Below are 17,788 nucleotides of genomic sequence, written 5' to 3'. Positions count from 1 at the left end.
TTTAAACAAGCATATGGCAGCTGAGCTGTGTTTAAGTTACAGATGAGTAATCGCACATATATTAAATAATCGTGCCATAAAAACCCTGCTTAGCCTTGCTTTGCCATTTTTGCAACGAAGGTGATTTCCAACTCTCTTTGATGCTACAGTATCTTCAGCAGCTTGCTTTGTGCAAATATCGAGGCTTTCACAAACGTAACTGGATAGGAGCTAATGCAGTTTTCCCTGATTTCTCTCTTTACTACTCCCAGTGAGAAGTCTTACGTAATTTTATGGCCTTTTGCATTGTATACAATGTTTTGTTAGAAAGTAAGAAATTCCAAGGCTTTTTAACAAAATCAGATTTTGCAGCAATAAAAATCTTTGTAATAGAGACAGAACTGTAAACAGCTTCCAAAAATGAGGGAAACTGATAATTCTAGATTATTGCTGATGTTCTGTTCGTATGAAGGGAGAAGTGTATTACTATTTTCTAATATTGTAGATGCCTAGAAAGTATGCACATCTCCTTTAAAATATAAATCCAATAATAGAAAATAAAACTAAAATAAATTTTGGTTGCTTTCCATTTTGAAGGCTTGTCGTTACTGATGTTTAATGCTGAATATCTGATCTCTGAAGTGAAAATATCATCTGATAAAACAAGATTGCAAAAGAATCAATATTTATTTTGTTGATTAAATCAACATACACTTTCTCATTGATGTGCAGGAAGCCTCTTATATTCTTGCAAGATCACAGGGAAAAATAATGTTGGCGTTTCAAGAGCACGTAATTATAAAATCATTCTCTGTGTTAGTTTTAGAAAATAAAATAATTCCACATCTGCCAGCCTTTTATGATCTAATGTGCCATTGCTGGCTGGAATTTACTTGGAAAGAAATTTAGTTTCTGGCAAATTCTTTATGTACATGTATCTGTGTGTGTGGTGTCTGTAGTGAATGTGTGTGGATTATGAACACAGGCAATTGTGTTTGCACACAATTGCAATGCAGAGTCTAGAGGATAATGTTGGCTGTCTTGTTCTATCAATCTGTGCCTTACTCCATTGAGGCAGGGTTTCTCCAGGAATCTTGAGTTAGGTTGACATTCAACAAGTCCAGGGAGCCTCCTGTCTCAGTTTCCACACCACAGACGGAGGTGCACATAAGTCTGTGCTTATTTCAGGAGTGCAGAAGACTGAACTCGGGTCCTCTTTGTTTTCTCTCCAGCCTTACAGAAAGAAAAAAAATCAAAGGATGTGTTTTTGAATAGTTGAAGTAGATACCTTATGAGGTGAGATATGTGGTTTAGTATGATTCATACATTTGATGGCCACCTTTACCACCCCTGAACAAGATTTTTGACTCCCAATCTTAGATAATCTAAAAGTTTGTGAGAACTGGAATTCAAACACTTTTATTTGCACAAACATTGAACATCAAGCCAAATACTTCGGCTTCCTCAGTATTTACCTTATTATTTGGCGCGAAGCAAACTCCGCTCTTCTGCCTATGTATTTTCCACCCGAACCTGTGAGGCAACGCATTTTAAAGCTAGCAGGACCTCCTTTCTTAAAGTGGGAAATGAAAGAATTCACTGCATGGCGTTTTATTCTTGACACAGGGATGCTATAGTTCAATTCACTGTCACCCCAGGAGGCAGGCTCAGTACAGTGTGAGCTGTGGAGCTTTCTACCCTCGGAGCTGGCAATACCCAGCTGCTGCACTGCGGGTGGTGTGGAAATTATACTTTCAGATAACATGTCTGCCAGAGATGAATAAGAAGTGGGGTTCTGAAGACTTATAATTACTTGATATTTTTCCTGTGCCCACTCATTATGATCCTTTCCCGCAGGTGGATATCGCTGCGTCTTACCTTCTTGTCTTTCGGCACCGTGCTCAAAAGTCCCACGTGATTCAGAAGTTTATTCCCATACTCTCTTCCATTAGCAGACTAAGAAAATACTTGAACTAGAATAAGAAAAAAAAATCAAGGCAGGTGACAATGTGAAGTTTTCTATTCTCCGGCCCTATTGTCCTGCTGGAAATGGCCTACTTGGAAAAGTTAAAATGTGGCTATCTATGTCTTTGCTTTAGAGAATAACGTATCATTACTTCACATTTAGGTCTTCCCCATTTCATTCTATTCAGAAAAAGCAATTAGAACTCTGGTCCTAGGGCGATAGGGGAGCTAGCATTTACTGACCATTTTCTGTGTGCCAGGTGCTGACTATTCCTTCACGTTCATTACCAACACAACTGCCTAAGGATTTGCATTTTACAGAAATGAGGTTCAGCAACTTTAATGATTTTAGCCAAGTTTTAAAATCCAGTTAAGTCATACAGTTGAGCATCATTAACAGATGATTGACAAAAATAGTATTCATTTGGGAATAAATGTGATGGTTTAATAATCCAATTAGCATATTTTTCACCCATCCAATTTGTTATTGTTATTTGTTGTGGTTTGAATAAGAATGGCTGCCATAGGCTCATAGGTTTGAATGCTTGGTGACCAGGGAGTGGTACCACTCGATGGAGATTAGGAGTTGTGGCCTTGTTGGAGTAGGTGTGGGCTGTTGTAGGATGGAGGGCGATAAGGTTCTTTATTCTTTAACAACCTTATGTATGAATGTAGTTTTCTTTGATCAAATTCACTGCCCCATTTCTCCCCTCAAATTCTTCTTTACCAACCTCACCACTACTCCCTCCAAATTTTATGATTTGTTTTTTTTAACCCTCTTAGTGATGCCTGTATGTGGATGGGTGAAGGTCCACTATTGGAACATGAGTAATTTCTCAGAAGTCTTATCTCTGAAGACTCTTTCTTCTCTAAGAGTCATCAACTGTCAATAACTCCCTTACTGAGGTAGAACTTCATAAGTTCCCACTTATTCATATTGGCATTTTTGACTTGTGATGGTCTTGTGTATGTAGTCACAGATACTATCAAGTTATGGTCCTCTAGTAAATTCTATTTTGCTCCTGATATCTACTGCTTCTGGTTTTTACAACCTTTCTGTGCTATCTTCTGTGATGATTCGTGAGTAGTATGTATGTGTGTGTGTGCATGCATGCATTCATGTGTGTGTGTGTGTGTGTGTGTGTGTGTGTTTGTGATATGTGCATCATTTCGAGCTGAGTACTCCCTAGTCACTTATTCTTTGCACACTGGCCAGCTATGGGTTTCGGTATTAATTGCTATCCACTACAAGGAGAAGCTTCTCGAGTTCCCTGCACCCAAATCCCGTGGGGGAAGAGATCAGACCACCCAGGAGTGCAGACATTCTGAGGCTGCAGGACAGACTGCCACCTCTGCACACCTCGGCCCACATCCTTGGTCCAAGGGGAAACTGCACAGTGCCTCTGGACACAGGGATATAGGAACAGACAGCTGCTGGTACCCGTAGTTCTGGTTTGTGCCCAGGGCCGAACTGAAGCGGCCAAACAGTTCCCTGCACCTAAATCCCATGAGGGAGAGAGCTGGACCCTCAGAAGTGTAGATACTCCTGAGAAGTCAGAGGAGAATATCCTCTGCCCATAGTCCAGACCCAAGAGAGAATTCCATAGTGCCAATTGTGCCTGCGGGGTGCAAGGCCCTACATGAGCAAACAGGGACAGGAACCTTTGATTCCTGCCCCCACCTAGACCTGAAAGACAGTCTCTAGGAGAGCCGACACACCTGAAATCAGAGCACCTGTCCTCAGGAAAGGCTGAAAGAAAACAGGGAAACAGTTCTACAGGAGTGCTGACACAGAGGCCTACAGCAAGGTCAAGTCATTCTCAGAAACAGCTAGAAAGGAAATACCAGAGACAACCCAATGACTAGAGGCAAGCACAGGAACCTAAGCTACAGACACCAAGACTACTCGGCATCATCAGAGCCCAGTTCTCCCACCAAAGAAAATACTGAATATCCAAACACACCAGAAAAGCAAGATTTAGATTTAAAAATCACATTTTTTGATAATGATGGAGGACTTTAAGAAAGACATAAAGAACTCCCTTAGAGAAATGCAAGAAAACACAAGTAAACAAGTAGAAGTCCCTAGAGAGGAAACACAAAGATCCCTGAAAGAATTACAGGAAAATACAACCAAACAGGTGAACGAATTGAAAATGAAAATAGAAACAATAAAGAAAGCACAAGGGGAGACAACCCTGGATATAGAAAACCAAAGGAAGAGACAGGGAGCCATAGATACAAGCATCACCAACAGAATAGAAGAGATAGAAGAGAGAATCTCAGGAGCAGAAGATACCATAGAAAACATCGACACAACTGTCAAAGATAATGTAAAACGAAAAAAGCTCCTAGCCCAAAACATACAGGAAATCCAGGACACAATGAGAAGATCAAACCTAAGGATAATAAGTATAGAAGAAAGTGAAGACTCCCAATTTAAAGGACCAGTAAATATATTCAACAAAATTATAGAAGAAAACTTCCCTAACCTAAAGAAAGAGATGTCCACAAACATACAAGAAGCCCATGGGAACTCCAAATAGATTGGACCAGAAGAGAAATTCCTCCTGTCACATAATAGTTAAAATACCAAATGCACAAAACAAAGAAAGAATATTAAAAGCAGTAAGGGATAAATGTCAAGTGACATATAAAGGCAAACCTTTAAGAATTACACCAGACTTCTCACCAGAGACTACGAAAGCCAGAAGATCCTGGGCAGATGTTACACAGACCCTAAGAGAACACAAATGCCAGCCCAGGTTACTATATCAAGCAAAACTTTCAATTAACATAGATGGAGAAACCAAGATATTCCATGACAAAACTAAATATATTCAATATCTTTCTACAAACCCAGCCCTACAAAGGATAATAGATGGAAAACTCCAACACAAGGAGAGAAACTACACTTCACAGAAAGCAAGAATATAATTTCCTTGCAATGAAACCAAAAGAGAGACAAATAAACATAATTTCATTTCTAACAACGAAAATAACAGGAAGCGACAATCACTATTCCTTAATATCTCTCAACATCAACGGTCTCAATTCCCCAATTAAAACACATAGACTAACAGAATGGATATGTAAAGAGGATGCAGCATTTTGCTGCATGCAGGAAACACACTTCAGAGACAAACACAGACACTACCTAAGAGTAAATGGCTGGAAAACAACTTTCCAAGCAAATGACCTGAAGAAACAAGCTGGAGTTGCCATTCTAAAATCAAATAAAATTGACTTTGAACCAAAAGTCATTAAAAATATAAGGAAGGATGCTTCATAGTCATCAAAGGAAAAATCCACCAAGATGAACTCTCAATCCTAAATATCTATGCTCCAAATGCAAGGGCACCTACATTCATAAAAGAAACCTTACTAAAGCTCAAAGCACACCTTGCACCTGACCTGATAATAGTAGGAGATTTCAACACCCCACTCTCATCACTGAATAGATCATGGAAACAGAAATTAAACAGAGATGTAGAGAAACTAACAGAAGTTATGAACCAAATGGATTTAACAGATATTTATAGAACATTCCATCCCAAAACAAAAGGATACACCTTCTTCTCAGCACCTCATGGAACCTTCTCCAAAATTGATCATATAATTGGTCACAAAACAGGCCTCAACAGATACAGGAAGATAGATATAGTACCAGGCATCCTATCAGATCACCACGCACTAAGACATGTCTTCAATAACAAAAATAATGACAGAAAGCCCATATACACATGGAAGTTGAACAATGCACTACTCAGTGACAACTTGGTTAAGGAAGACTAAAGAAATTAACAACTTCTTAGAATTTAATGAAAATGAAGATACAACATTCCCAAACTTATGGGACACAAGGAAAGTGGTACTAAGAGGAAAACTCATAGCTCTGAGTGCCTGCAAAAAGAAACAGGAGAGAGCATATGTCAGTAGCTTGACAGCATACCTAAAAGCTCTAGAACAAAAAGAAATAAATAAATCCAAGAGGAATAGAAGGCAGGAAATAATCAAACTCAGAGCTGAAATCAACCAAGTAGAAACAAAAAGGACTATACAAAGAATCAACAAAACCAGGAGCTAGTTCTTTGAGAAAATCAACAAGATAGATTAACCCTTAGCCTGACTAACAAGAGGTCACAGAGAGTGTATCCAAATTAACAAAATCAGAAATGAAAAGGGAGATATAACAACAGAATCTGATGAAATTAAAAAAAAATCATCAGATCCTACTATAAAAGCCTATATTCAACAAAACTGGAAAATCTGGAGGAAATGGACAATTTCCTAAACAGATACTAGGTACCCAAGTTAAATCAGGAACAAATAAACTATCTAAACAACCCATAAGTCCTGAAGAAATAGAAAGAGTTATTAAAAGTCTCCCAACCAAAAAGAGCCCAGGTCCAGATGAGTTCAGTGCAGAATTCTATCAGACCTTCATAGAAGACCTCATACCAATACTGTACAAACTATTCCACAAAATAGAAACAGACAGAGCACTGCCGAATTCTTTCTATGAAGCTACAATTACTCTTATACCAAAACCACACAAAGACTCAGCCAAGAAAGAGAACTTCAGACCAATTTCCCTTATGAATATTGACACAAAAATACTCAATAAAATTCTTGCAAACCGAATCTAAGAACACATCAAAACGATCATCGATCATGATCAAGTAGGCTTCATCCCAGGGATGCAGGGATGGTTTAATATACTAAAACCCATCAATGTAATCCACTATATAAACAAACTCAAAGATAAAAACCACATGGTCATTTCATTAGATGCTGAGAAAGCATTTGAAAAAATTCAACACCCCTTCATTATAAAAGTCCTGGAAAGATTAGGACTTCAAGGTCCATATCTAAACATAGTAAAAGCAATATACTGCAAACTAGTAGCTAACATCAAACTAAATGGAGACAAACTTGAAGCAATCCCACTAAAATCAGGGACTAGACAAGGCTGCCCACTCTCTCCCTGCTTATTCAATATAGTACTCAAAATCCTAGCCAGAGCAATCAGACAGGGAAAGGAGGTCAAAGGGATACAAATTGGAAGGGAAGAAATCAAAACATCACTATTTGCAGGTGATATGATAGTGTACTTAAGTGACCCCAAAAGTTCCACCAGAGAACTACTTAACCTGATAAACAACTTCAGCAATGTGTCCGGATATAAAATTAACTCAAACAAATCAGTAGCCTTCCTCTTCTCAAAGAATAAACAGGCTGAGAAAGAAATTAAGGAAATGACACCCTTGACAATAGTCCCAAATAATATAAAATATCTTGGTGTGACTTTAACCAAGCAAGTGAAAGATCTGTATAACAAGAACTTCAAGTCTCTGAAGAAAGAAATTGAGGAATATCTCAGAAGATGGAAAGATCTTCCATGCTCATGGATTGGCAGGATAAATATAGTAAAGATGGTCATTTCCCCAAAAGCAATCTACAGATTCAATGCAATCCCCATCAAAATTCCAACTCAATTCTTTATAGAGATAGAAAGAACAATTTGCAAATTCATTTGGAATAACAAAAGACCCAGGATAGCAAAAACTATACTCAACAATGAAAAAAAAACATCTGGGGGAATCACGATCCCTGATTTCAAGCAGTATTACAGAGCGATAGTTATAAAAACTGTATGGTATTGGTACAGAGACAGGCAGATAGATCAGTGGAACAGAATAGAAGACCCAAAAATGAACCCAAACACCTATAGTCACTTGATCTTTGACAAAGGAGCTAAAACCATCCAATGGAAGAAAGATAGCATTTTCAACAAATGGGGCTGGTTCAACTGGAGGTCAGCATGTAGAAGAATGCAAATAGGTCCATTCTTATCACCATGTACAAAGCTTAAGTCCAAGTGGATCAAGGACCTCCACATCAAACCAGATATACTGAAACTAATAGAAGAAAAAGTGTAGAAGAGTCTCGAACACATGGGCACTTGGGAAAATTTCCTGAACAAAACACCAATGCTTCATACTCTAAGATCAAGTATCGACAAATGGGACCTCATAAGACTGCACAGCTTTTGTTAAGTAAAAGACGCTGTCATTAGGACAAAACGGCAAGTAAGAGATTGGGACAATGTCTACAATCCTACATCTGATAGAAGGCTAATATCCAAAGTATACGAAGAACTCAAGAAGTTAGTCCCAGAGAGCCCAATTACCCTATTAAAAATGGGGTACAATGCTAAACAAAACATTCTCACCTGAGGATTATCGAATGGCCTAAAGAAATGTTCAACATCCTTAGTTATCAGGGAAATGCAAATCAAAACAACCCTGAGATTCCACCTCACACCAGTCAGAATGGCTAAGATAAAAAACTCAGGTGACAGCAGATGCAGGCAAGGATGTGGAGAAAGAGGAACACTCCTCCATTGTTGGTGGGATTGCAAACTGGTACAAGCATTCTGGAAATCAGTCTGGAGGTTCCTCAGAAAATTGGACATTCCACTACCTGAGGACCCAGCTATACCTCTCTTGGGCATATACCCACAAGATGCTCCAACATACAACAAAGTCACATGCTCCACTATGTTCATAGCAGCCTTATTTATAATAACCAGAAGCTGGAAAGAACCCAGATGCCCTTCAACAAAAGAATGGTTTAAAAAATGTGGTACATCTACACAATGGAATACTACTCAGCTATCAAAACCAATGACTTCATGAAATTCATAGGGAAATGGAATGAACTAGAAGATATCATCCTGAGTGAGGTTACTGAAGCACAGAAAAACACACTTGGTATGCACTCATTGGTAAGTGGATATTAGCCAAAAAGCTCGAATTACCCAAGATGCAATCCAGAGACCACAGGAAGCTCAAGAGAAAAGATGACCAAACTGTGGATGCTCCCACTCCTTAAAAGGGGAAAAATATCCATAGGAGGGGATATAGAAGCAAAGTCTAGAGCAGCGATTCAAGGAATGGCCATTCAGAGCCTGACCCACATGTGGCCCATATATATGCAGCCACCAAAACTAGATAAGATTGATGAAGCTAAAAAATGCATGCTGAAAAGGACTGGATATAGATCTCTCCTGAGAGACACATCTAGAGCATGTCCAATACAGAGGTCAATGCTAGCAGCAAAGCACTGAATTGAGAATAGGACTCCCTTGGGGGTAGTTAGAGGAAGTATTGAAGGAGCTGAAGGGGCTTGCAACCCCATAAAAACAACAATGCCAACCAACCAGAGCTTCCAGGGACTAAACCACTCTTGAAGGACTATACATGGACTGACCCAGGGCTCCAACTGCATATGTAGCAGAGAATAGCTTTGTTGGGGCACCAGGGGAAGGGGAAGCCCTTGGTCCTGCCAAGGTTGGACCCCTAGTGCAGGGGAATGTGGTGGGGACAATAAGGGTCATGTATAGATGGAATACCCATATGGGGGAGGGCAAGCGGAGGGAAATGGGGGCTTATGGACAGGAAACCGGGATGGGGAATAATGTTTGAAATGTAAGTAAACAAATATATCTAATAAAAAATTAAAAAAAAGAAGAAACGTCTCTCATCATGCTTGAGTCACAAATCTTTGACTATAATAAAAATTCAGTAAGATTCAGTTTAATACCTATGAGCGGAATAGTACTAGCTATTCCCCTAGAGCCTATGATCTATCAGGTCATTGGACTTTAGCCCAGTTATTAATACCAGGCATGAATTCCATCTTGTAGAAAGTGCTTTAAAGCCAATCATAAAGTTGTTGGTTATTCCCATAATAGCCATGTCACCGTTATATCACTGAGCATATCCTGCCAGGGCAGTCATTACTATAGTTTTCAGAGTTCACAGCTAAGCACTATTGTTGGTCACCTTTCTTCCCCAGTGGTGTGCATGGCCCTCTTATAGCACTGTGGAAGGTACCCAGTAGGAATGAGGCTTCCAGGTAGAGATGAGTTTGAGTTCTTCACCTGTGCTCAAGTATATGTTCTCTTCAGCAAGAGGATTTTACCATAAAGTTCCAGATGGTTTCTAAAAGCAACAGAAATGGCCTGTAATTCTTGGGGGCATCTATGAGACCCCACTGACTAACAACTTGAAAAGGCATAACATATACTTGGCACCGGGATTCTTGTTTGCTAGCTTGTGATGTTTAGGCGTTGTCTCTGTTACAGCATTACTGTATATATTTTAAGAAGCTTCTACACTAGGAGTTTCCATATGGACTTTTCAGAGGTATTTTGTATTTCCCTTCATGCTCCCTCCCCTCTCCTGCCCTCCCACTACTCACTTTATTCAATAGTTCTTGTTCCATCATTCCCCTTTCTTCTTTTGTAACACCTGTGTTCTATGAGCTTTTCCTTGAAATTCCCCACTCCATGGCCCCTTGCTAGTTTCCTGACTCCTGTGTGTATTCCAATTAAAGACACATATCAAAAGAGTCATCAAAGCCAGCATACAATATGAGATAAACTATTCCTTCCATTGTTTTCTTGAATTTTGGTTACCTCGCTCACAATGATTATTTCCAGCTCCATAACTTCATTGGTAAATATCAAAGTTTATTTTTTTTACAGCAGAGTAATATTCCATTGTGTATGTGTACTGCATTTTCCTTATTCGTTTGCCAGTGTATGGTGAACATATAGGCTGTTCCCATTTCATAGCAATTGTGAATAGAGCTACAGTGAACAAGGTGAACAAATATCTCTGCAATATACAGTCCTTGGAGAATGTGTCAAGGAGTAGTAGAGCAGAATCATCTGATGAAACTGACAAAGCCTTATCATGTAGCCTAGGTTGTTCTTAAGCTCATGTCAAAGCCTGGGTTAACCTCAATCTAATGCCTTAATATCTTGAGTGCTGTGTTTACAGACATATACACCCCTCTGAGCTACCTCACAGTCGTTCTGGTGAAACATTTGAGATCTACTCTCAGCAAATTTAAAGGAGTGAATACTTGTTAATAACTGTAGTCACTATGTGGTACTGTAGGTTCCTAGTGCTTCTTCAAGTCGTGCTCTGTGCTCTTTGATCAGTATCTCTGCTTTTCTTCTTGTACAGCCACATTCTTTTCCTGTATGTGTTTGACTTTCATTACATACAACAAATAAGTAAAATCATGTAACATTAATCTGTGTTTGTCTGCCTTCAAATTTCACCTAAAATATTATGAACAGTAGAATTTAATTCCTTTTTAAAGAATGAAAACCTATTATGTATCACACTTTCCTTATGATTGGCATCTAGGCTTTTTGGATTTCTTTTATTGCAAGAGAACACTAATACAACAGGAAGTATAGATGTGCAAATGATAATAATTGTTCCCCTTGGGATAAATTGTTTACAACAGGATGGCTGAATCTTACAATATTTCTATTTTTTTCAATAATTTTTAGACACCTTAGTACTGTTTTCCATCTTTGCTATATCACTTTACATTTTCACCAGAAAGATTCCATTTACTTCATATCCGCAAAAACACTGAATGTTTTCTGAGTCCATCGTCCCATGTAATTTTGATCTGGATTTCTTTTATAGTTAGAGATGCCAATCATTCACACACCTGCTATGGCATTTTTGCACAAACTTCTGTTCAGGTCATTTGCATGTTTTTTATCAGCTCATTTGTCATATATATATATATATATACATATATATATATATATATGTGTGTGTGTGTGTGTGTGTAAAATTTATTAATCATTTTGTTTACATTTCAACTGTTATCTCCCCTCCCACCCTCTCAGTCTTCCCTCCATTATTCTCCCTATCCTATCCCCCTCGACTTTGCCTCTTAGAGGGTGCTCTCCCACCCACCCACCCACTCCTTCTAGCATCCCCCTTCTCTGGGGCATCAAACCTCCACAGGACCCAGGGCCTTTCCTCCCACTGATGCCAGATGAGGCAGTCCTCTGCTACATATGTAACAGGAGCCATGGACCATCCTATGTCTTCTCTGTGATTGGTAGTTTAGTCCTTGGGTGCTCTGAGGGGTCCATTTAATCGAAACTGTTGTTCTTCCTATGGGGTTACAATCCCCTTCAGCTCCTTCAGCCCTTCTCTTAACTCTTCCATTGGGGTCCATGTACTCAGTCCATTGATTGGCTGTGAGTGTCTGCATCTGTATTGGTCAGGTGCTGGCAGAGCCTCTTAGACAACGGCTGTACTGGGCTCCTGTCTACAAGTACATCTTGGCATCAGCAACAGTGTTGGGATTTGGTGTCTGCAGTTGGAATGGATTGCATGGTGGGGTAGTCTCTGGATGGGCTTTCCTTCAGCCTCTGCTCTATTTTGGTTCCTGCATTTCATTTAGACAGGGAAAATTATGGGCTAAAATTTTTTTAGGAGGACTCCCACCCATTTCCTTATATAATTAAGTTTGAATCCATTAAAAGATATATTTCTTCCAAGTTTATCATGCCAAAACTCATGCCTTAACCGTAAGCTGCCTTTATAATAGAAAGTCCTAAGTAGATGAAAGTTGTAAATGTAAAAGTTCAGAAAGTCATACATTATGAAAATGTCTAGATGATGAAAGCAAAAGAGATGTGAGAATGTTTGTGTACGGAGCTTGACTTCAAGAGTGACAGCGAAGCAGCCTTGGCCTCCATGAAGATTAAAGCCAGGCTCCTGACGACGATACATTGGTGAAAAAGCACAAGGGGAACTGATGCAGTCTTTTAGACTGAGAGCAAATGATATCATATCACAGGAATTGGAGAGCAATTCACAATTATTTTCTGCAAAACACATAAGCAAACATACATGTTTAAAGATTGCATTATATAGGTCAGACATTTTATTTAAGAAGGCAGAACAACTGTACAAGCAAAAGATGTATTAGGTACTCTGTATCTTATCAACGTTTTAGAAAATTAATACTAGGCGCATTTATTTTATTGTTATGAGAACCAGAATGAATTCCATCTATCTGCATTGCACCTGAAATTAAAATTTTAATTTCCACGAAGAGGAAGCACCATTGCAGGTTTTAAAAGAAGCAAAAAAGGTGAACGAGCCCAGACAGGGAGAAGAAATGTCATGATGTCATGGTCCTGACAGTATTCATACAGTGACAGAATGAGTGGCATCTAGGACTCTGCTGGCAGACGTACTTATCTCAGGTTACCAGGGTCACACTGAATTACTACCGAGGCTGCACACATATTGCTGAAGCCCCAAGACTCTTCAGTAGCTTTGAGGTCTGCTTCATATTAGAGCAGGGAAACCAGACCACTTTTATATTGTGTGGAATCTTACATGCATACACATCGCTTTATATTATTGGTGTGAATGCATTTTCAAGTCAAAAGAAAGTGAAGGGAAAACTTTAAGTTCAATGAAAGGATTCTACATTTTGTAAAAGGATATAGTTACATGGTGGTCCTGTGGTTTGGGTCAGAACAATGTTATATTGGGTCATTGTTTTCTTGTAATGGGTATATCAAGCAAAGAATGGAAAGAGAAACATGTGCCATAGGGATGCAAGGAAATAGGGGAGATTGACAAAAATCTTATGTCTCAATTTTTTTATTAACCATTTTATTCATTTACATTTCAAATGATATCTTCCCTCCCTATTACCTCTCCACAACCCCCCATCCTATTCCCTCTCTCCTCTTCCCTTTTCCTTTATGAGAGTAATCCCCCACCTCCCCATCCACTCCCTCCTCACCACTCTATCATTTCCCTACACTGGGGCATCAAGCCTCCACAGGACCAAGGGCCTCCCCTCCCACTGGTGTCAGATAAGGCTACATATGTATCCGGAGCCATGACTCCCTCCATGTATACTCTTTGGTTGGTGGTTTAGTCTCTGCGAGCTCTGGGTGGTCCAATTAGTTGATATTATTCTTCCTATTGGGTTTCAAACCCCTTCAGCTCCTTCAGTCCTTCCCTGAGTTCTTCCATTGGCGTCCTCAGGCTCAGTCTGATGGTTGGTTGTGAGTACTGTATCTGTATGGGTCAGATGTTGGTAGAATCTCTCTGGGAATAGCAATACCAGGCTCTTGTCTGCAAGTGCTTCTTGTTATTAGCAGTAGTGTGGGGGTTTGGTGTATGCAAATGGGATGGATCCCTAGGTGGGTTGGTCTATGGATGGCCTTTCCTTCACTCTCTGTTCCACTTTTTGTCCCTATCTTTCATTTGGACAGGAACATTTCTGGGTTAAAAATTTTGATGATTGACACATGGGTGAATTCTCTTAATGAATGTGAATTATATATTTTCAGTACCTGCAGCTTATTGTGCATTATACATTAACAAAATCTCTTAAAAATCTGTAAGGACTGTGACAGTTAAACTTCATTTCTCAGTCCAACTTAGTTGCTTCCATACACGTAGAAGTTCATATTTCTGTGACTCCTTCTTGCATTCAAAATGGCACCACGATGTGCTCTTTTTATCGGTTTACTTCATCTTGATGAGGGGCATTTTGGAGTCTTAAGAGATGGACATGTCTTACTAGTCATAGAGTACATCTAGAATTCAGTCTTTTGGGGCTGGAGAGATGGCTAAGCTAAGTGGTTAGGGGCACTTTTTGTACTTTCAGAGGATCTATGTTCAGCCTGTAGAATTCACATGGTGCTATGTAACTGGCTGTAACTCTGGTTCCAGGATGTTTAATGCCTTCTTCTGGCTTATATGGGCACCAGGCACACATATGGCACACATACACATCTATAGGCAAAACACTCAAATGCATATACCAAACAAACGTAAAAATTTTTTGAAAGAATTAATATTCTCCCTTTCTTTCTTCCCCACTCTCTCCTAGCTAACACCAAACTTAGGTTTCCATAGTATTTCAAAATTCTTTTAGACCTGTTCATTCATTTTATTTTAAATAATAATCTCAATTATTACATATACTTGATAGAAAGTTGACTATAGTCACTTTCCAAGTAAATCACAGGCAATCATCAGATGCAAGCCACATAGTTCCACCCACAAGATTGTTCATACAGATGCGTTTCCTCATTTATACCCTTCAACCTGACATTGAACTCCAGTTCATCAATGGGATTATTCATTAGAATTAATATCTCTAGCATCTGGATCCTCAGATAACTATTTTCCATATTTTTGGTTTTATTATAGCTGAGTGATGACAGCCAATTAGCAAATGAAGAAAGCTGTTTTGAATAGCTTGTCATTATGATAAGACACTATAAATGGAGCCCACACAGTCTTGATTTTTTTTCCTTTTAAGTAAGAAAAGAGAAACCCTTTGTTAATAAAGTTGGAATTTCAGAGAGCAGCATATGATTTAAATAATGGCATCGATTTTGATCTTCCTTCTCTCCTTATTTTTTTAATCTGCTTCTTTTTGTAGTTAGGAAATGGCTACCTTCACTTAGAAATTGTAACATTGCCATGTCATGATTCTACAGACCTAAGCAAAGAATTCCATAAGTAACCAGTGGCCTCTTTTTGAATCGTTGTTAAATAAATAGCTTAAAGTCTTGATCACCAAGCAATGCCATAAACTATGGAATGGATCTACTTTACTATTGTGTTTTTACTTCATTATTATTTTACATTACAGTTACATTTTTAAAGGTTTTCATTTTGAAATAATTCAAACCTGCAGAATTCTTACGAAGATAAAACAGAAAATTTAAAGTTCTCTATTCAGCTTCTTATTGTGTTAGATTTACACATAATGCTAAAACTAAGAAATTAACATTGGTATTATTAGAAGGATTATAGACTCCCTCCCCCAAATCATGTTTTTCCTTTCTTTTTCAGAATTAATCAGTGTGGCTTCCACTCATCCAGTTTTTCTTCATCTCCTCCAACAGTTACAGTTTTATCTGTTTGTCTTTCCTCTTATCATGTTGTATCAACCCTGCTTATCACTTGAGATGGCAACCTTGTAGCCTCGCTTTGGGCCATACTAGGATTCATCATTATAAAGGTGCTCTTCATCCTTCTCCCATTTGGTTACAGAGAACTACAAACATTTCCTGTAAAAAAGCCAGACAGTAAATATGTGCGAGTCCTAGGCTATGCAGTTGCTTTCAAAATTTAGCTCTTCCCACTAGCAGAAATATAAATAGACATCACATCATGGTAAATGAAAATCTCCAATAGGTGTCCAACAACACTGCCTCTTGCCCTGGTCCTCAGAAGGCAGTCACCAAATAACTAAGGGAAACAAAGTTCAGTACTCTCAAAGAATTTGTAGGCATGAATTAAATGCTCTGCAATGATTATTTTGACTCTGTATAAATCTCCTTCTGTTCTCAATGTTTCTCTCACTATTGTTGCCATTCAATTATGAGTTTTTCTCGAAGAAACCATTATTGTTGTGTTTTAATGGTAATTTGTGTGTAGAATATTGTAGTATATGTTTGTGGGTGTGTTTATGTATATGGAAGCTAGAAGTTGACGTGAGTATCCTTCTTGATAACAGTATTCATCTTAATTTTTGAAACTTTCTCACTGAACCTGGACTTCCTGTTTTGGCCACAGTGCTTGTCTGGAAGCCAGATGGATCACCTGTCTTCACCTCCCTATCACTGGGGTTACATATGCATGCTTTGATATATATTTTTTTAATGTGAGCTTTGGAACATAATCTTACATCTTCATGTTTGTTTAGCAGCTGCCTGAGTAGTCTCCAATCCCTAATGTGTTTGGTTGTTTTTGTTTTCTTTTGTTTTGGGGAATTAGCTATTAATGCTTTATTTCACATACTATGTAGCTTTGTCATTGAGTGTTCTTTTGGCTTGACCCCTATTTCCCCACAGCATGACCCATTCTTTCTGCTTTGAGCACTTCCCCAAGTTTCTGAAAGCTCATCGTGTGTCTTGTCTTTTATTCTCCAGTGTTAGTGTCAGCAATTTCTCCATAAGTCACCTAGCTTCCTGGAGAAAATGTAAAATTCTAGAGACATGCTCTCTCCTACTGTGGTGTCAGTGCTCCTGAGCCTCAGTAGACTGAGCCAGAAGATGCAAGTCTGGTAACGAATGAATAGACATACGTGGATATTTATTTTTATTATAATTTATTAAATTAAACAAGACTTCACACTGATAATCCAACCTTTATCCAGTAGTACCATTTATTCCCGTGAGACCAGATTACTTACTTACCTTGTTTTTTGCTCTCTGGAAAAAAATGACTTTCATTTTTTACAATGTATTTATTTATATAGTTCAACCTTAGCACACATATAAAGTAGTTTCAGAATGTGCAAAGGGCACTGCTTGGAGAAATAATTTACCAATGATAAAGCAATGTCTTTTCTTTGTCTTTTGACTTACAGCATAAACACAAAACACAATTTTTCAAAGTAATGTAGGAAATTTCTATCCCTCAACGAGATTGTGTCATGCATTTAAATTCTGCTTATTCATCTTTCATTTTTCTCTGTATCTTCTTCAGATCTTGGATGGCTGATATCTTAAAATGTACATACTGAAAATATGCAAAATTTAGTATTTTATGTGCAAATAGTCTAGATAAATTCAGAGTTAGACAACCCCTGCAGCTCTTCCTTATCTCCAGCCCCCTGCCTCTCTAATCTGTCTTTTGCTCCTTCAGTTTTGCATTTTCTGATGTGTCATATAAAGTCACACAACTTGTAAACATTTTCTGACCTACTCCTTTTGCTAAAAATTTTTTTTAAATTTACTCTTTTTTTGTATATGAATTTAGTTTGTTCTTGTAGTAATTTTGAATAAAGATACACACTGCTTCCTGCCCGCATAGTACCAGGTGTCAGAAGCCATCTAAGAAAGGCTATGACAAGCCACTGAGTTTTCTGGAGTTGGCCCACTGTTTTGCATGGCTGGCATGTGTGTGCTCTGAGATGCCGGGCCTTCAGAGACTTTCATCTCAGGATTGCTTCTTGAAGC

The sequence above is a fragment of the Rattus norvegicus genome, chromosome 11, assembly GCF_036323735.1.
Source record: "Rattus norvegicus strain BN/NHsdMcwi chromosome 11, GRCr8, whole genome shotgun sequence".
NCBI classification, from domain to species: domain Eukaryota; kingdom Metazoa; phylum Chordata; class Mammalia; order Rodentia; family Muridae; genus Rattus; species Rattus norvegicus.
Note: the sequence above shows the minus strand (reverse complement) of the source record.